This window comes from Hibiscus syriacus, unplaced genomic scaffold (genome assembly GCF_006381635.1).
Source record: "Hibiscus syriacus cultivar Baekdansim isolate YM2019G1 unplaced genomic scaffold, ASM638163v2 tig00110013_pilon, whole genome shotgun sequence".
Taxonomy (NCBI): Eukaryota; Viridiplantae; Streptophyta; class Magnoliopsida; order Malvales; family Malvaceae; genus Hibiscus; species Hibiscus syriacus.
Genome location: NW_024062563.1, coordinates 3,627,569 through 3,644,866, shown reverse-complemented (window position 1 = coordinate 3,644,866; position 17,298 = coordinate 3,627,569). Strand labels below are relative to the sequence as shown.

Sequence of the window (17,298 nt, the reverse complement as noted above, 5' to 3'; positions counted from 1 at the left end):
AACCAGGCCACTTAATTATTTAAACATTGATAATCAAGTCACTCGTCGTTAATATTTGACGGAAAAGATGATGTGATAGTTAAAAAATTGACAATCAAGTCACTTAATTATGACAAGATTTTGTTTTGATTACTAATCTTTCATTTTTTTCAATCAGACCACTTAATTATTTAAACATTGACAATCTAGTCACTCGTCATTAACATTTGACGTAGAATATGACATGATAGTTAAAAAATTAATATATTTATATTTAGTCATCATTACTTATACATTCAATCAATTTAATCTTAATTTTTTATTGAATTTAATAAAGTTAATTCTCCAATTAAGGAAACATTTTATAATATCCTAATCCACTACGACCCGAAGATCGATGGATTATTATGCTACACGAGACCACTAAGCTGGTTAACCCAAATATTTTTCTTTTTAAAAGAATGAAATAAATTAAAACATCCATTGAAAATCATCAATGCAATTTAAAAGTATAATGTCAGCGTTTACAATTACAGGAGCCCCCAAAATATACATCCAACCATTTTAAAAGAGTAATTCAAAATACAACATGACTCGAATACAAGATAGTCATATACAGTACATGCCCTTTAAAAATATACTTAAGACGTACTTAAAAGATGATGCTGGTCTGGAATGCAGACTGCACGATAAGCTCCTCAAATACTCCTCCTAAGAACTTGCGCACGGAAATAAATTTCAAACGCTAAGCTCAGAAGCTCAGTGCCACACTAATAACCAAACTATACTATATGCTTCCATTATATGATCACACTTGCTAACGTAAATATTTGCATACGAAAATTCAAATCTAAACATACATACAAAGATGAGCATCATGTTGTGGTCAAATGGTTTCGCTACATCTCAAAGACACACACCCCTCTAACCTACCTAGGGTGAGATCCAAAATTTCTACATCGGGAAGTTAACCCAACCAACCTACTCCATATGAGTACTTGGGGCATCTACGCCCGGTCGATAAAGAAATGCCTTGTGCACTAATTAGGACTTGTCCGGACATTATACCACATAAGCTTTTACCTAGCTACTAGAGTAGCTCAGGTGTTCCATTTGTTTCCCGAGCACCATATGAGGCTAGTTTTATGATTCCTTAAATTATATCATTTCTAGATGTAATTATAGTCGTAATAATGTTCTCAATTGGAGTCTTATTTATGAAGCTTGAATGGCCTTAAATTCCCGAATTATCCTACTTAAGATGAAAATGATTTCTTACTCTACTCAAGACGAGGGTATCGATATCGGCCTTACAATATCGATACTGATATCTAGGGTATCGATATCGATTTATGAGTTTCGATACCGAAAATAGATTCGATGTTTGAAAAAATAGCTGATTATTAATACCCTTATTTAGGAATTGATACCCTCACCATAGTATTGATACTCCCTTGAGTATCGGTGCCAAAATAGGTTATTGGATTCCTAAATTTAAAAAGGGTATCGATACTACCTTGTGAGTATCGAAACCTGACTCCACTACAACATATTTGATTATTTGTGGCATCTGAAATATTGTCACTGAAACATACATTTATGTCACTATTTGTATTTTGTGACATAAAAATTGACGCCATGACGAACGTCACCCTAGGTGTGTCACTAAATGTCAAATTTGACGATGTATAAGATTTCGTCACGTATTATTAAACATATAATGATGTTAATGGATAATGTCACATTATAATTTGCATTCAATGACAATTAATAATGTCACCAAATAATATACATTTTCGTCATTGATAAACCATATCGTCACCAATCACTCAATAATTTCTTTGTATACATGACGAAAGAAAAAGTTATCACAATATTAGTGACGCAATACATGGTCAACTATTAGTAGTATAAATGACGTTTATACATAACGTCACTTTATAATTGATACTCAATGACAACTAGTTACATCATTAAATTATATAAAATTGTGTTATTAATAATTCACATCATCACGAATAATAAATTAAAATCAATCTATATGTGACGAAATAGATATTGTCACATTTTCAGTGAAGTAATACGTTACCTAATAGTATTATGAATGAAAGTTATACATAACATCATTTTATAACTAATATTGCATGACAGATAGTTACGTCACTAAATTATATAATATTTTTATTAATAATTTATATCATCACGAATACTACAATAAAATCAACCTATATGTTACGAAAAAGATATTGTCAAATTTTTAATAACATAATATAATGTTATATAATAGTATTTTGAATGATGATTATGCATAACGTAACCTTATACATTTTTTTCTAATATAGTCACAAAATAAAGATTGTCACCATAATATGACAATATATATTAAAATGCAGATACTTATATTAATCTAAAGAAAAAATAACATAGTTTACTTATTGTAAAATAATAAAATTTATATGAATATTTCACTAGAAAACATAATAATGTCACTTTTATAAATATAAAAACACTTAAATGTTCAAAGAAAATAAAAATAATATGACCATAATATGACTTGTGGAATAACTTTTTGCGAGAATCTCAATCAAAATCTTGTGTCAACTGCGAGTCTGTTGATGATGAGTTTGTGGTATCATTTGAAGCTACAAAAATAATTAGCACGTTAATTGTCATAGTTAAAATTATATAATTATTTTATTTATTTAAAATATTGTTTACCTGAAAAATTGAAATAAGGGCACAAGAATTCCGATAGCTAACAAAGCAGATCTCATAATCTCCATTTGAGTTTGACGAAACCATCTCAACTATATAAAATATTCAATTATGTAAAAATGCAACTACTTTAGGTAAGAACAAAGAGACCCTAAAACTAAAACCATAACAAATACAACTATGTAAAAATGCTAAAGTAAAGATTAAAATAAAAATGACGAAACCATCTAAACTATAAAAAAATTCAATTATATTTAACAGTAAAATAAAATGTTAAAAAAATATACCAATTACCTGGATATTGAAATTGATGAACCGCTTCTAGTACTATAATCTGGTGCAAAATAAAAAAAATCTGTAACATGATATTATTGAGAAACAAGAAGACATACTATATAACAGTAAAGTGAAAAGAAAAATGGATAGCAAACCTCAAATAGCATTGATTATAGGGCCTGTAAAGTCCATTTTTCTTTACAATAAAAGCTAATAACATAAGCTTTTAAAGGGCGAACAATATCATCAGAGGCAGCAGAGCATGAGAAATATGGTGGATCCTTTCCACGAGATATTTTAAAGAACCTTTGATTAAGAGCCTGTAGAAACATGGACTCTACAAGTATGTCCCTATACATTCATCAATCGAAATACAAGTTATAGCAATTATAATGTAAACTAAGGAGAGTGGAAAAAAATATAAATAAAAGGGGTATGAGATTGTAGGTTATTAACTATCAGAACATAACTAGACAAAATTTAACCACCATTACTATTATCAAAGGATAAAAACATGAAACTAATGAAATACATCATATAGAGATGTCAAAATCATATGTATGAGATAGTTGTGAAGTGGGAATAGAAAAGCAATGATGATAAAGTTGGTAATTTTACTTTATTTTGAGAACCCAAAGTTCTTAAACTTCTCACCAGCAAAAATAATGTACTATACCTTCACAGCATGTTATCTGGTGATGTAACTTTCCGATTACAGCAGTTTGGTGTTGTATTCATGGAAAACTGTAAGAATATAACATTTTCATCAGATATTTAAATGTTCTTTCCATCTTTATGTTATACTGTAAGAAACATAACATTTTCATCAGAGATTTAAATGGTTCTTTCCAATTTCTGAACATGTTCTTATATTACTCACTATGATTATACATGGATATATACTTATATATGTGTGTGTGGAATCGAGCACTTTATCCAGTCATAATTTGCAGAAAGGAATTCAGCCACAGTGGATTTATGCCTTGTCAAAAGCTCATGCACATATGTTTTTGTGTGTCACTCAAGAGTTCATGCTTATGTTTTTTTTTTCGCACAAACTAAAGCACACAAAAGAAAAAGAAGAAAATTGTACTCAACTTTAAAAGTGGCTTGAACATCTGATGTTATGTCAAAATTTGGATTATGTAGATACTGAAAGAACTTCTTCATATGGTCTGATTCCAAGACATACCTGTAAAATCAACCCACCAAAATCATCAATTTTAAGCTTATTTTCCCCCAATAAACTGAGGGAATTATGAGCACTATAATTATATATGCAACTAAGCAGCCATGGGTTCAAATTCTATAGTCTGTGCTATTTTGTCTGGTCCCAATTGTGAGTGTCGGACATTGTTCGATCCTTTTAATTCTTAGCAGATAATGGATTATGAAAGAATTGGCAGTAAATCCGTATCGAAGATCATAATTAATCGTGCTAATTGATATGTTTGATCTTCGCCACAACAAATTCTGCTCAAGTTTTTGATATAACATTTCAGTTTAATTACTAAAAGTAACCATTTGGTGAAGCATTTTGTCAAACACTTTGAAAACAAATCACACATTAACCATTTTTTATGTTCTTACCTAGCAACATTCTGATGGCGGATGCACTCCCTTAAGATTGAACTATAAGTCCATGCAATATCACCGTCTTCATAACTGATTTCCACACAAGCACGACCGGTTAGAACCCGAAATTCGATTCGATTTATTCATACAATCATTATGTTTTTTCATGTATTTTGATGCTGAATATAAATGAAAAACAAAAATTTCAAGAGAAAAAAAAAATCTTACCCAGGTAACATAGTATCCATGATATCCAAGTTATTTCCCAGATACTTGGAAGCAGTTACTTTCGAATTCACCTTTTGTCTTTGTAGATTCGCAATCACATGGGTAACATTTTGACGGGCCTGCAAATCGAATGAAGATCCTCCACTCGATAAATCAAAAGAACTAAAGAAAAGTGATTCATATTCAACAGTTCTTACAGATCTGAATGCTTACCCCAGAACGAAGAATCGGATAACGGAAATCAGCCAAAAAAAATAAAACCTTCTCTACTCGTTTCTTTTCGCGGGTCTCGGTGTTACTGAGGACGAAAAGAAGAAGCTCATTCAGGTACTGCACCATCTCGACCGGTGTCCGAGGTTTGGTTTTGAACAACCCCTTTATTTTTTCCTGAACCCTCAATCCCTTTATCCCTCTAACAACTAAGTGTTATTATCTCAGATTGCTTTGCTTTTCAAGGCAGTGGATGATGTACGGTTGTTAGGGTTTCATGAGAAGAGGATGGTTCGATATCGAAGATGATGCCAATGAAATAAAAAAGGGTTTAAGGGGGTGGGATTTAAAAATAGTAAATTTGCGGCATTTGGAAATACAAACGCCACTAAAATGTCATATAAAAAGAGAGAGATAGCAAGTGACAAATATTGATTTTTTTCATGCTAAAACTATTTTTTTTACCAATAATAAAACGTCATTTTAATGTCTTATAAAATATGACGAATTAAATTGTCACGAATAAAATTTATTTGTGACAAATGTGCAACGTCACTAATTGAAATCAAATCGTCATTATAATAAATTATCACTAATACAATTTTTTCATTAGAGACGATTTTACAATGTCATTATTTTATCTAATTGTCATTAAAAGGTTTCCCACTAAAAAAATTGTTGGGAAGATTTTGGCGCCAAGCATATAGTGACGAAAATCAATGACCATTTTTGAAATTGTCATAAAAAATATACCATTAATCAATAAATACGACGAAAAGAAAAAAGTCACATTATAATATATTTTGTGACGTTATACACAATGTCATATAGAAATATCGTCACAAATTGACAAATTTGTTGTAGTGCTCGCAGTATCGATACTCTATAGATGAATATCGATACTCACCCTTCCAAAACTCCCTTATAACAAGCTAAATGATGAACATTATCGATATTATTCTTTTAGTAGATATACTCGAATCCATAAATGTCATGTTTTGGGCACGAAAATACTACCCAATCCCACTCATATAAGTCTTATGTAAGTTATTAAGGGTTATAAAGAGTCATTTTCATGCTTACAAACTAGGATTTACCATAAACATGCTTATACGCTTCATATCTAATGCAAGCTAAGCATGGGCACTAAATGACCCACAAATGATATAGGGAGGTTAGAAATATGTTACCTTAGTCTCCAAGCTGAAGAAAAATGTCTCTAATCACCCAAGATCTAATTTCTCTTTTCCCTTGGCTTTGGAACCTTCTCCAACTTCTCTCACTAGCATAACATGGGAAGATGAGTTACTAACTTGTTTATGAGACTAAAATGAGGCTAAAAACACTTTTCTTAACTCAAATCTACCAAAAAAGAGTTGGGAAATCCTTAGTTTCATAAACCCCACTAAACCCCTATCTATGGTAATTATGGCCAAACTATGAGATTGAGAGCTTAAATGAAAGCTTGAGGTGAGGGGATTTTGATTCTCACCTTAGAATTTCCAAATTGAGCTTGGAGGATTATCAAGTTTCTACCTTTGGTGGCTTTCTTGAAGAAAGAATATGGAGAATAAGATAGGGAACAAGAATGATGAAAATGGGGTGAATATGGGGAGTGGGTAAAACATAAACATCATCATTTTGGTTGAAAAAATGTATAATGTCTCTTTTAGTCCTCTAACTTCCCCTTAGATATTAAAATGGTCCTTATTTCCACTATTTGGGCCTAACATAAGCCCACTTTCATTCTTAAATTGGTCCAAGTAATTCTATAAGTTTATTGGACTCATTTTATTGTCATTGGATTAACTCGAAGCTACTAACCCAGAATTTGAGGCGTTACACATTTTCCCAACATGCAAACTCTTAAAAACTTTAGGAGTCAATGCATCAACTGTTGAAATAGCATACACCAAGATAGACATGGGACACAATGCAAAGTATTCAAGATGTTAGGGAAAAAATATTTTTGAAAACTTTGAGACATATTTACGATGGATAAAGGTGGAGATTTGAATAATAAAATCATGATTTTATATTCTATTCCATGAGACATTTACAATGTGTGAACATTTCTTAACATCTTTGTCCATTAGATTTATGTCTACATATAAGTAGATAATTTTGTTCTTTAAGTTTAATTTTGTATTTATTTTATTCTATTCGATTCAATAAAAATATAAGTTTCTTCTTTTATTATTTTTTACTGTTTTGTAAAAAAACTTATAAAAGCTATAATAAGAAAAAAAATGTAGCTACACTTTAACCTTAGCATGAAAACTACTTATCACAGTTACTGCATCAAAAATCATAGTTGGTCAAAAAGAAAATTTACTTATAGAGCAAATAATTTTGAAGGAAACAATTTGCATTACTAATAATAATAAATATTAATAAGTAATCAAGATAAAGAACAACTCATTTTAGAATATGGTGCTTTAATTATAGTGAGTCAGTGACTTCTATCTCAGTTTCAGTATTTGGCCTCAAAGTAGTGATCCTCTAGCAGTCGTCTTTAACTTGAATATTCACTACAGCAAAAGTGGCTTATTGCGGCATTTTTTTTACTTATAGCGGCATTTTTAAGCGCCACTAAAAACACCTGCGGCGTAAAAACAAATGCCGCTAAAAGCGCCGCTAAAAATAGCGCTGCTAAAGTTTGCAGCGTTTTTCAACAAAAAAATGCCGCAATAGGTTACAACATATAGCGGCGATTGTTCAACAAACGCCGCAAAAGGTCTTGATATTTAGTGGCGTTTGGCATAAAAACGCCGCAATAGGTGTTGATATTTAACGGCATTTGGCAGACAAACGCCGCAATAGTCATTGATGTTTAGCGACGTTTTCTTCACAAACGCCGCAATAGATGTTTATTTTTACCGGCGTTTTCCTACAAACGTCGCAGAATATGTCTTGAGATTTTGCGGCGTTTTTATCACAAACGCCGCTAAATGTATGGTATATTGTAGCATTTTTTGTTACAAACGCCGCTAAATAACACAGAATTTAACAGTTCTAAAAATTATACTTAATACCCCAAATCTATTTTTTCAACCTGTTCCATTATCCAACAAACAAAACCCGAATAACATCAAATCCAATATAATAAATAAAAGTTTTCATTAACGTAATATAAGTTAAGTTAAACACGGTTCAGTAACATTAACATAATGCTCATAACATAAATGGGGCTACGATGGTGGATTCTGAGGTTGTGTTTTTTGTATCATCAGCATCATATCATTGAGTCGTTTTTCAAATTCTTTACATCTCTGCTGATATATTACTTCTCTCTGTTCTGCCGCTGACTCTCTCTGTGCTGCCGCTGCTTCTCTCTCTGCTTCTGCTGCTGCTCTAGCTGCTTCCGCTGCTGCTCTCTCTGTTTCCCTTGCTTCATTTTCCGCTTTCAAGTTAGCCATTTGTTGATCCATCTCAGCCAACTTTTCTTTTAAACGACCAACTTCTAATTGGGAAAATCGAGACTGTGATGACATGTACTGTGATGAACTGGATCCAAAATATTTGGTGGGAGTAACGAATGATCCTTGACAGCGCACTCGACCATATCTTTCAGGACCCAAAACGTCATTAATAGCTTGGTTTTCAATGTCATCATCATTAACAATACATTGACTCGAAGCAGTAGCATGATACTCTGCCCTTTTCTCCCTCAATTTTTCCTAATAATAAAGTGAATAATTAATTAAAATAAAAAATGTCTTGGTACAAATATAAATAAAGTCAGGTAAATTTAAAACATCTATCCAATAAACGTATCATAATTTCTGCAGCGTCAGCAGTCATAGGAGTGTCATCCTTCTTCGTATGTGTCATGTCGAAGAGTTGGATTCGACCAATTTTAGAACCGGATGTATTTTCCTACAATGTACCATAATGTAATTACTATGAGTTAGTATGTACATGGAATACAAAAAAACTATTTCAATAATCTATAATACCTCCTCATGAGCTATACAAGCAAAGCTCTTCGATCCAGCCGTGTGCGTAAACTTTTGTTGTTGCCTGCTAGCAACACCAACATGCTCTCGGTCCTACAATGTCAAACAACCACTTATAATGATGATTTAAATTTTGTTACAAGTATTTATGAAAAATACATCGTACATGTCCTTTTTGAGAACTCCAAAATCTGACTGCATCTTCCCATTGGTACCTGAGCATTCCTGGTGGGACTGTTTGCAACTTCTCTTCAAGGCTGAGATCATTCTTGAAGTATTTCTTCTTTAAGGAGCTCTTGTGGTCCCTCCATCTCTTCCCTAACGCTTGCTTCACATAATCGTCAGAGACCTCTAAAACAAATTTCTCCTATATAGCAAATAAGTGTGCACCGTAAGTATAAATTAGTATTGAATTTATATAGAGTATCTATTATAATGACATTATTACCTTAACAAAATCCAACGCTTTATTTTTGTTACTATTAGGCATTTTGCGCCATGACTCATAATTGATCGGTAACAGATTCACATTACGTCCAACTATGCCTAAGTAACCTGCTAGAAGACGTGATTCTGGGTCAATAGGTTGACCGGCATCGTTTCTTGAAACTTTGACACGATGCCCAGGAGAAGTTGGTATAATTCCTTTAAAGTTGTACGTCCTCGAGTCTTGCGCATTCCAGTATTTTTAACTATATAAGAAATTATTAAATGTCAGTTTTGAAAATGAACAAAGTAGTAAATAAAGTTTCGAAGATTACCTTGAATTTCTACTTCTTCAACAGTTTCAGGAACTTCGGAAGACTCAGGTGCATTCGTTTCCTCGTTATTTCTTTCTTCATGGTCTTCAGAAGCTCGAACAACCCGCAAATCAGATATTTTTCTCCTCGGCATTATATCTGTAATAAACAAACATGAGTAATAAAAAATGATTTAATTAATGAATACATTGAAAGATAACATGTTAAGGGTTATAACATTATAAATAAATAAATGAAGATATAAAATCGTACAACAGTCTTATGTAATGTCAGTTGTCATAAATATCTTCATCAACGTCCTCCCGAACCCATTGAAATTGTGTTGTATTACTGATAGTTTCATCTAAGTTTTGTGGTAGTAGAGGTAAACACTCTGATCTTGTTTCAATGTCATCTCTACTTCCATCCCCAATGTCTATCAAGTCTCTGGGAGTATTTCGAAGCACAACATACCAACCGTCATCCATTGGATCGTAACAATAAAATACTTGTTTCACTTGAGAGGAAAATACATATGGTTCATCCATCAAACGTTGACCCGTGTGAATTAATCGAGAGAAATTCACCATTGAAAACCCGAATTTATCTCTTTTTATACATCTGTTTACATCAACCCAGTCACACCGAAACAACACAACCTTTCGTTTTCCATAATAATCTAACTCAATAATATCCGTAAGATTTCTATAATAATCGACCTCTCCATCCTGTGAATTATTGTCCCTTACAGTAGCATAACTTGTAGTTGATGAAGTAACTACGACTCCACAATTTTGTGTCCTCCTTAATCTTTCACGAGATTTCGTGTGAAGCCTGAACCCATTAATGAGGAAGGCATTATATCTTTTAACTATTCTATTCGGACCTTGAGAAAGCCATTTAACTTCTTCACTAACTTCTCTCCCACTCCAAACCTATTACACATGAATGGTGAATTAATTTGCATTGATGTCGATATAAAAAGCAAGACATATATTATTTATAAGTGTTTCGTAAGATTTAGTTGCTTATCGTCTGGCCTAACTATTCATGAAAAGTTTCTGTGAATAACTTATGTAGCTCTCGCTGATTTAATCTTCGGGAGCGTGCTCGAGATCTCAATACTTCTTTAAACTCACTATAAAGAATATTATGTCATTAAAAATTGATAAATATAAAAGATAAAGAGATTTCATTAGGATTGGGTCCGAAAGACTTACGTGCGAAAGTGATCTATTGAATCGTGATGGAAAAGAACATATCTGTGTGCTTGTACCCAAGACGTGTCATCTAAATGTGCAATTTCAACTTTCCCTAATGGTTGACCATAACTTCCAAACAAATAATGTTGAGTTAAGTCATCAGTACCTAACTCATCATTTCGATTTGGTCTATTCCATCTTGTTTCAACATGTTCCAAATATCTAGAGCAAAATGTCATACATTCCTCTGCCAAATACCCTTCAGCAATTGATCCTTCTGGATAACGCTTATTACGACAATAAGACTTCAACTTGCCCCAGAACCTATACAGAAAACAACATACTACGTAAATACATTTTATTCAAATATATAATCAGTAGTAATTTGAAACGTGTAATTCAATTAACACCTCTCTATAGGGTACATCCATTGATAGAAAACGGGACCACCAACTCTTGCTTCGTAAGGAAGATGAATTAACAGATGCACCATAATTGTGAAGAATGAAGGCGAAAATATCTTCTCCAAGTTGCATAAAGTCAAGGAAACTCGATCTTGTAGTTTATCAAGTTCTTCAACCATTAGAACTTTCCCACATATGGCTTTCATTATATTAGAAAGTTCAATGATACAAGACGTCACCTTACTCGACATGCAACCGCGAACAGCTACTGGTAGTAAATCTTGCATTAATATGTGATAATCATGAGACTTTAAACCATAAAGTCTTCGATCTTTAACACTAACACATCGAGAAATGTTTGATGCATACCCATCTGGGACCTTTATATCCTTCAACACCGTGCAAAACACTTCTTTTTCTTTCTTCGAAAGAGAAAAAATAGAAAGCGGCAAGAAATTTCTTCCATTCGGACGTAATTGCGGATGAAGATCATGTCGAATTCCCATGTCCACTAAGTCAAGTCGACTCTTAAGATTATCTTTAGATTTTCTGCCATCATTCAGAATGGTCCCGATAATATTCTCACAGACATTCTTCTCAATATGCATTACATCAAGATTATGTCTCAAAATATGCTTTTTCCAATAAGGCAATTCGAAGAATATACTCCTCTTTTTCCACAAGTCTACCTCATTTGGATCATCCTCTTCATCAGACTCATCATCAGTTTGTTCGTCAACTTCAAGCTCTTCATTGACCTGTTTTGCCTTTTTCTTTGATCGTGTACTAGTTGGTTGATTCATCTTTCCATAAGTAAAATTGATATTTTTCAACATTCTGAATATTTCAGAGCCAGTTGTTTGGTCAGGAGCATTTCGAAACTCTTCATCACCATCAAACATATTCTTTTGACATCTAAATCTACGATTATCAGGTAACCACCGACGATGTCTCATATAAGAGAACTTTTTTCCATTAACCAACCACTTTGAACATGTTTGTGCAGCACAACAAGGACAAGCATAACGACCTTTGGTACTCCAACCAGATAAATTTGCATACGCAGGAAAATCATTAATTGTCCATAATAAAGTAGCGCGTAAATTAAAGTTCTCCTTCGTCAACACATCGTACGTTTCGACCCCTTCCCATAACTGTTTTAACTCTGCAATTAGCGGCTGCATGTAAATATCAATATCATTTCCGGGGCCTTTCTCGTCGGGGATTATCATGGATAAGATGAAAGATGATTGTTTCATGCAAATCCAGGGAGGCAAATTGTATGGAACAAGTACAACATGCCAAGTACTATACGAAGTACTCATGAGTTTGAATGGATTAAACCCATCAGTTGCAAGACCGAGCCTGACATTTCGAGGATCTCTCGGAAAACTTGGATACTTGTTGTCAAATGACTTCCAAGCTAAAGAATCTGCAGGATGCCGTAATAATCCATCATCGGTTCTGCCATCATGATGCCACCTCATAGACTCAGCAATCTTGGAGGACATAAACAATCTTTGTAGCCTAGGTATGAGAGAAAAAATATCGCAGAATCTTGATCGGTTTCTTTCTTGATCGTGCTTGAGCTTCATCCTCAGTAACATTTTCTGCCTCTCTAGTCATCCATCGAGATTTTCCGCATACATGACAAGACTCCTTATTTTTTCGATCACCCAATATAACATACAATCATTCGGACAACTATGAATTTTGTCATATCCAATACCCAAATCTTTGATCATTTTCTTCATATCTTTGCATGATTGAGGGATTTTTGCAAAAGCAAACACTTCTCCTAGTAACTCCAACAATTGCGTAAAGGAGTTACCAGTCCACCCTCCCAGGCATTTTAAGTGGAAAAGACGAATGCAGAAATAAAGCTTTGAAAACTTTGATCCCTCATAAAGTTGTTCATTCATTTCATTCAGCAACTTGTAAAACTTTGCCGCTTCTCCATTTGGCTCTTCATCACATCCACTTCTTCCAATCTCAGTGAAATCATTAACATCATCCTGACAATAATTTTCTGTATCATACGACTGATGATTGTGCATATTAAATGCATCTCGTAACATCCCTTCCATGTCATCTTCTCTAAAAGTTGGATGGGGAGAAGGAGCACGATAAGTCGAGTAACTCGTGGAAGCAGATCTATCTGATACAATCTCTCCATGAAAGATCCATTTTTTATACCCCCGAACAAATCCAAAAATTACTAGATGCTCGTACACAACTTCACGAATGTGCCAATTAATGTTCACACAATTCTTACAAGGGCAAAGAATCATATTTTCTTGGCTTGCATTCAGAAAAGTTAAATTTAGAAAGTTTTCGACTCAATTTCGATATTCGACGCTTACCCTTGAGAAATCCATCCAACTCTTATCCATTTTGTATTTCTGGAGTTTCAATTTCAAATGTTATTTGCTAATAATATAGATAAAATTAGAACCTAAACAGAAGCATTAAATTATCATATTTAGTGCATAATAATATTTGCATAGTATAAAACTAATCACTCGTAAATTATACAACTTTTAAATTGATAAAATTGTATGGGAGCAAATGTATCTCAGTTAATTTATAAAAATTATAACGAGAATTATATATAACTGCATACTATAGAATTAAATACTTACACATGTTTCATCGAAATGTAGCATTTACATCTAAACAGACTCATGTTTCATTGTTACAGAGAGAGGCATTAAGAACTTAGAACGAAATATAAACCCTTCCCACAACCGTGTTAAGATCTATAAAACTTTTTACTTACATTTTGAGCAAACAAAGCTTATCATGCAACCAAAAAATCTTTGTTAACAACAATGCAACAATAAAATAATTAGACTTTCCAGTTTTCCATGAAACATTAGCTTATTAGCAGCAAAATCCGAAAAGAAGGATGTGTTATGTAGGAGGGTGGGTGAACAATCTATAATTTTGCATTCGTTAGTCATATTAAGTTTATACAATGGTCCCTTAATAAGCTGGAAATTAAAGATAATGAACATAGTAAAAACCCTAATACATATGGCAAAATACTATGTATTTATTTGCATTAATTTCGATACATAAGCTGAAAATTAAAAACCACCGAGTTTTGCAGGAGGAAATTCAAGATACAAAAGCAAAATTCACTAATCACCAAGTTTACCACATCATTTACAGTATTCTGTTCGAAATGAGTGACATGATAACCTAACTTGTGGTAACAACGCAAAGCCCTTCCGTAGCAAACCTTTGGAACCCTTAACCTTGTGGTTCAAAAGACCCTACAAAAATTCAATTTAGTGATCCAATCGAACTGAAGTCACGGTAAAGCTGAAATACCTCAAGATTGCTTTCAATTCAACAATCTCCAAATTTTAAGCAGAAACTGTCTAGCATCAATAATCACAATGTTATGTATGATTAAATGACACTTGATGAAAACACATAAATTCATCTAAATCCTAAAACCCTGAATTATTCCCAACATAGTCATAATAAAAAAAATCCAAATAATACCAGCTCAATAGTTTCAGATATGACCCAATTTTGCATAATTCAACAAGTGAATAACACACCTTATCTCGTATCAAGCCCCCAGAAAGCTCTAATTCCTAAAACTCAAATGACATTTCAATGAAACCCTAACCTAGGGGTTAAAAGTTTTAATTTTTTTATCAGAAAGAAACGCTAAAGTTATCAACATGTTGACTCAAACAAAACCCAGGAAAAAAAAACTTATCCATGATACACCAACGCTCTCTCCTAAAATAAGAAAAAAGGGCCACTTAGCAGCTTGTTTGAAAACTCTTTTTAATGTTGTTGGCAAGAAGAGAAACTCGATTGAAACTACATCACACGAATCGTTTGAGATTAGGTAATGATTGTACATACCTTGTTTCAAAGCTGAGATTGAGATGGTCGGAAATTTGTGACTAGAAATTGACGACAACAGCTTGATGCGCCGCGACGTTGATGATTGGTGGTGCAACAATGGTGCACCGATTTGTCAAGTATGCACTGCTAATTCGAGGAAGAAGATTTGGGGATAAAACAAATAAGGGATTCGGGCTGCAGAATTGGGGATATCTAATAAATTAAAGGATAATTGCGGCGTTTATATTAAAAATGCCACAAAGGAACTATTCTATTACGGCGTTTATTACGAAAATGCCACTAAGGGACACACTATTGCGGCGTTTATGTCAAAAACGCCACTAAAGTACAACTTTTTAGGGGCATTTGGTAACAAACGCCACTAAATTCAAAGTATTTTACGGCGTTTGCTTAAAACACGCCGTTATAAATGACAATATACAACTCTATTGCCACTACAATATTACTATTTAGCGGCGTTTTTGGATACAAACGCCGCTAATTACCTTTTATTTAGATAATATTAGTTTATTTTACATATTTCATTTCTAATGTACATCAACTAAATTGACTAATATATGTATAAACATTATATGGAGAGCTATTGTTGTTCCAGAGAAGAAGCTTTGAGGGAAGAAGAGTTTAATTGATTTTAGGGTTTGGGTAGGAGAAAAAGAGGACTATATATTTAACATTTTGCGGCGTTTATACAAAAAAACGCCACTATTGATTACACTATTGTGGCGTTTGTTAAAAAACGTCACTATTGATTAAAACTATTGTGGCGTTTATCTAAAAACGCTACTAATGATTAACACTATTACGGTGTTTGTGGTATAAACGCCGCTACTTTACCGATATATTGCGGCGGTTTTTAACAAACGCCGCAATAAACCACACTATTGCGGCGTTTTTTGTAAAAACGCCACTAAAGTATCAATTTGTAGCGCTACGATTGTAAACGCTGCTATATGTTTAACTTTTGTGGCGTTTTCTCTCCAAACGCCGCTAAAAACGCCGCTACATATCAGTTTTGCTGTAGTGACTTTTGGCGATTTTCAGAATTGAAATTTTCTTTGCAATTCGTGATAATGTTGTTTAATCTTATCTTCTATATTGTGATGCCTGCCTCTTTTTATATTTGTTCCATCTTTCCATAGCTGATTATAGATGACAAAACCCGAACCATTCTGTTCCTCCATTTATCTTATGTCATTGTACGCTCGTTGCTTAAGCATTTTCAAGTATCTGAATTTCTTGTGGTGCAAGGCATTGTCAATCGGCCTTTTCATGCATAATATTTCCAATGATTCTCCTACCAATGCTTCAAAAAAAAAAAAAAAAAAGCCTAGCTGGTTTTGAAATTTGATTGAAAATGGATGTGAAAGCATTTATTTCAAAGGATTAACAAGGTTCACCCATAAACCTAAACTACAGAAAAACAGTACATCAAGATGAGAATGAATGCATATTAAAAAGATGAAAATTTTATAACAAAAAAGCCAATAACTCTACTGATAGGGTTTATGGGATTTGTTTAAAGTTCATCACGAGATTCTTTTTTATCTGAGACATCCCCCTCAACCTTCTCAGCTGTCTTCTGCACGGTTTCTTCTGCTGCAGGTTTCGCCGTCTTCTCAACAGTTTCTGCTGCAGGTTTCGCTATTTCTCCAACATTTCCTTTACTAGTTTCAACCCTTTTCTTCATTGTTTCTTCACTGTCAAAGACGGAGAACAAACAAAACATGTCAATCATTTACCAACGTTCATCATGTTATTAAATTACGGCCTCATAGTATCGTTTTCCAATGTCACTGTGACCACAAACTGCATAGGTAACATAAAATCATAGTTTACAAAAAAAAAAAATCAAATCATGGAATCGTACTCTGGCTTGGGTGAAGTGAACTGCAATCGGAAATCATGAATGATTGTTTTGATTTTTTCCACGGAATTTTTATGGGCATTCTTCAACAAAGAAAGGGTGTTGGATACAATCTTGAAGGGAGATGGTTTGTCATCATTAGTGGTCTTCTGCTGCTGCTCACTTTGACTGATTACGGGTAGGATTTGATGCGAAAGAATGAGAAGAAACAAGAATGTGAAGCATCTTCTCGAGATGTTCATTGCTTAAATTTGA

General features: G+C 33.4%; 1 pseudogene; it reads right to left on the bottom strand.

Annotated features, from left to right (window-relative positions):
- Positions 1–3,140: 3,140 nt before the first annotated feature.
- LOC120212599 lies at positions 3,141–17,285 on the bottom strand (annotated as a pseudogene).
- Positions 17,286–17,298: the final 13 nt, after the last annotated feature.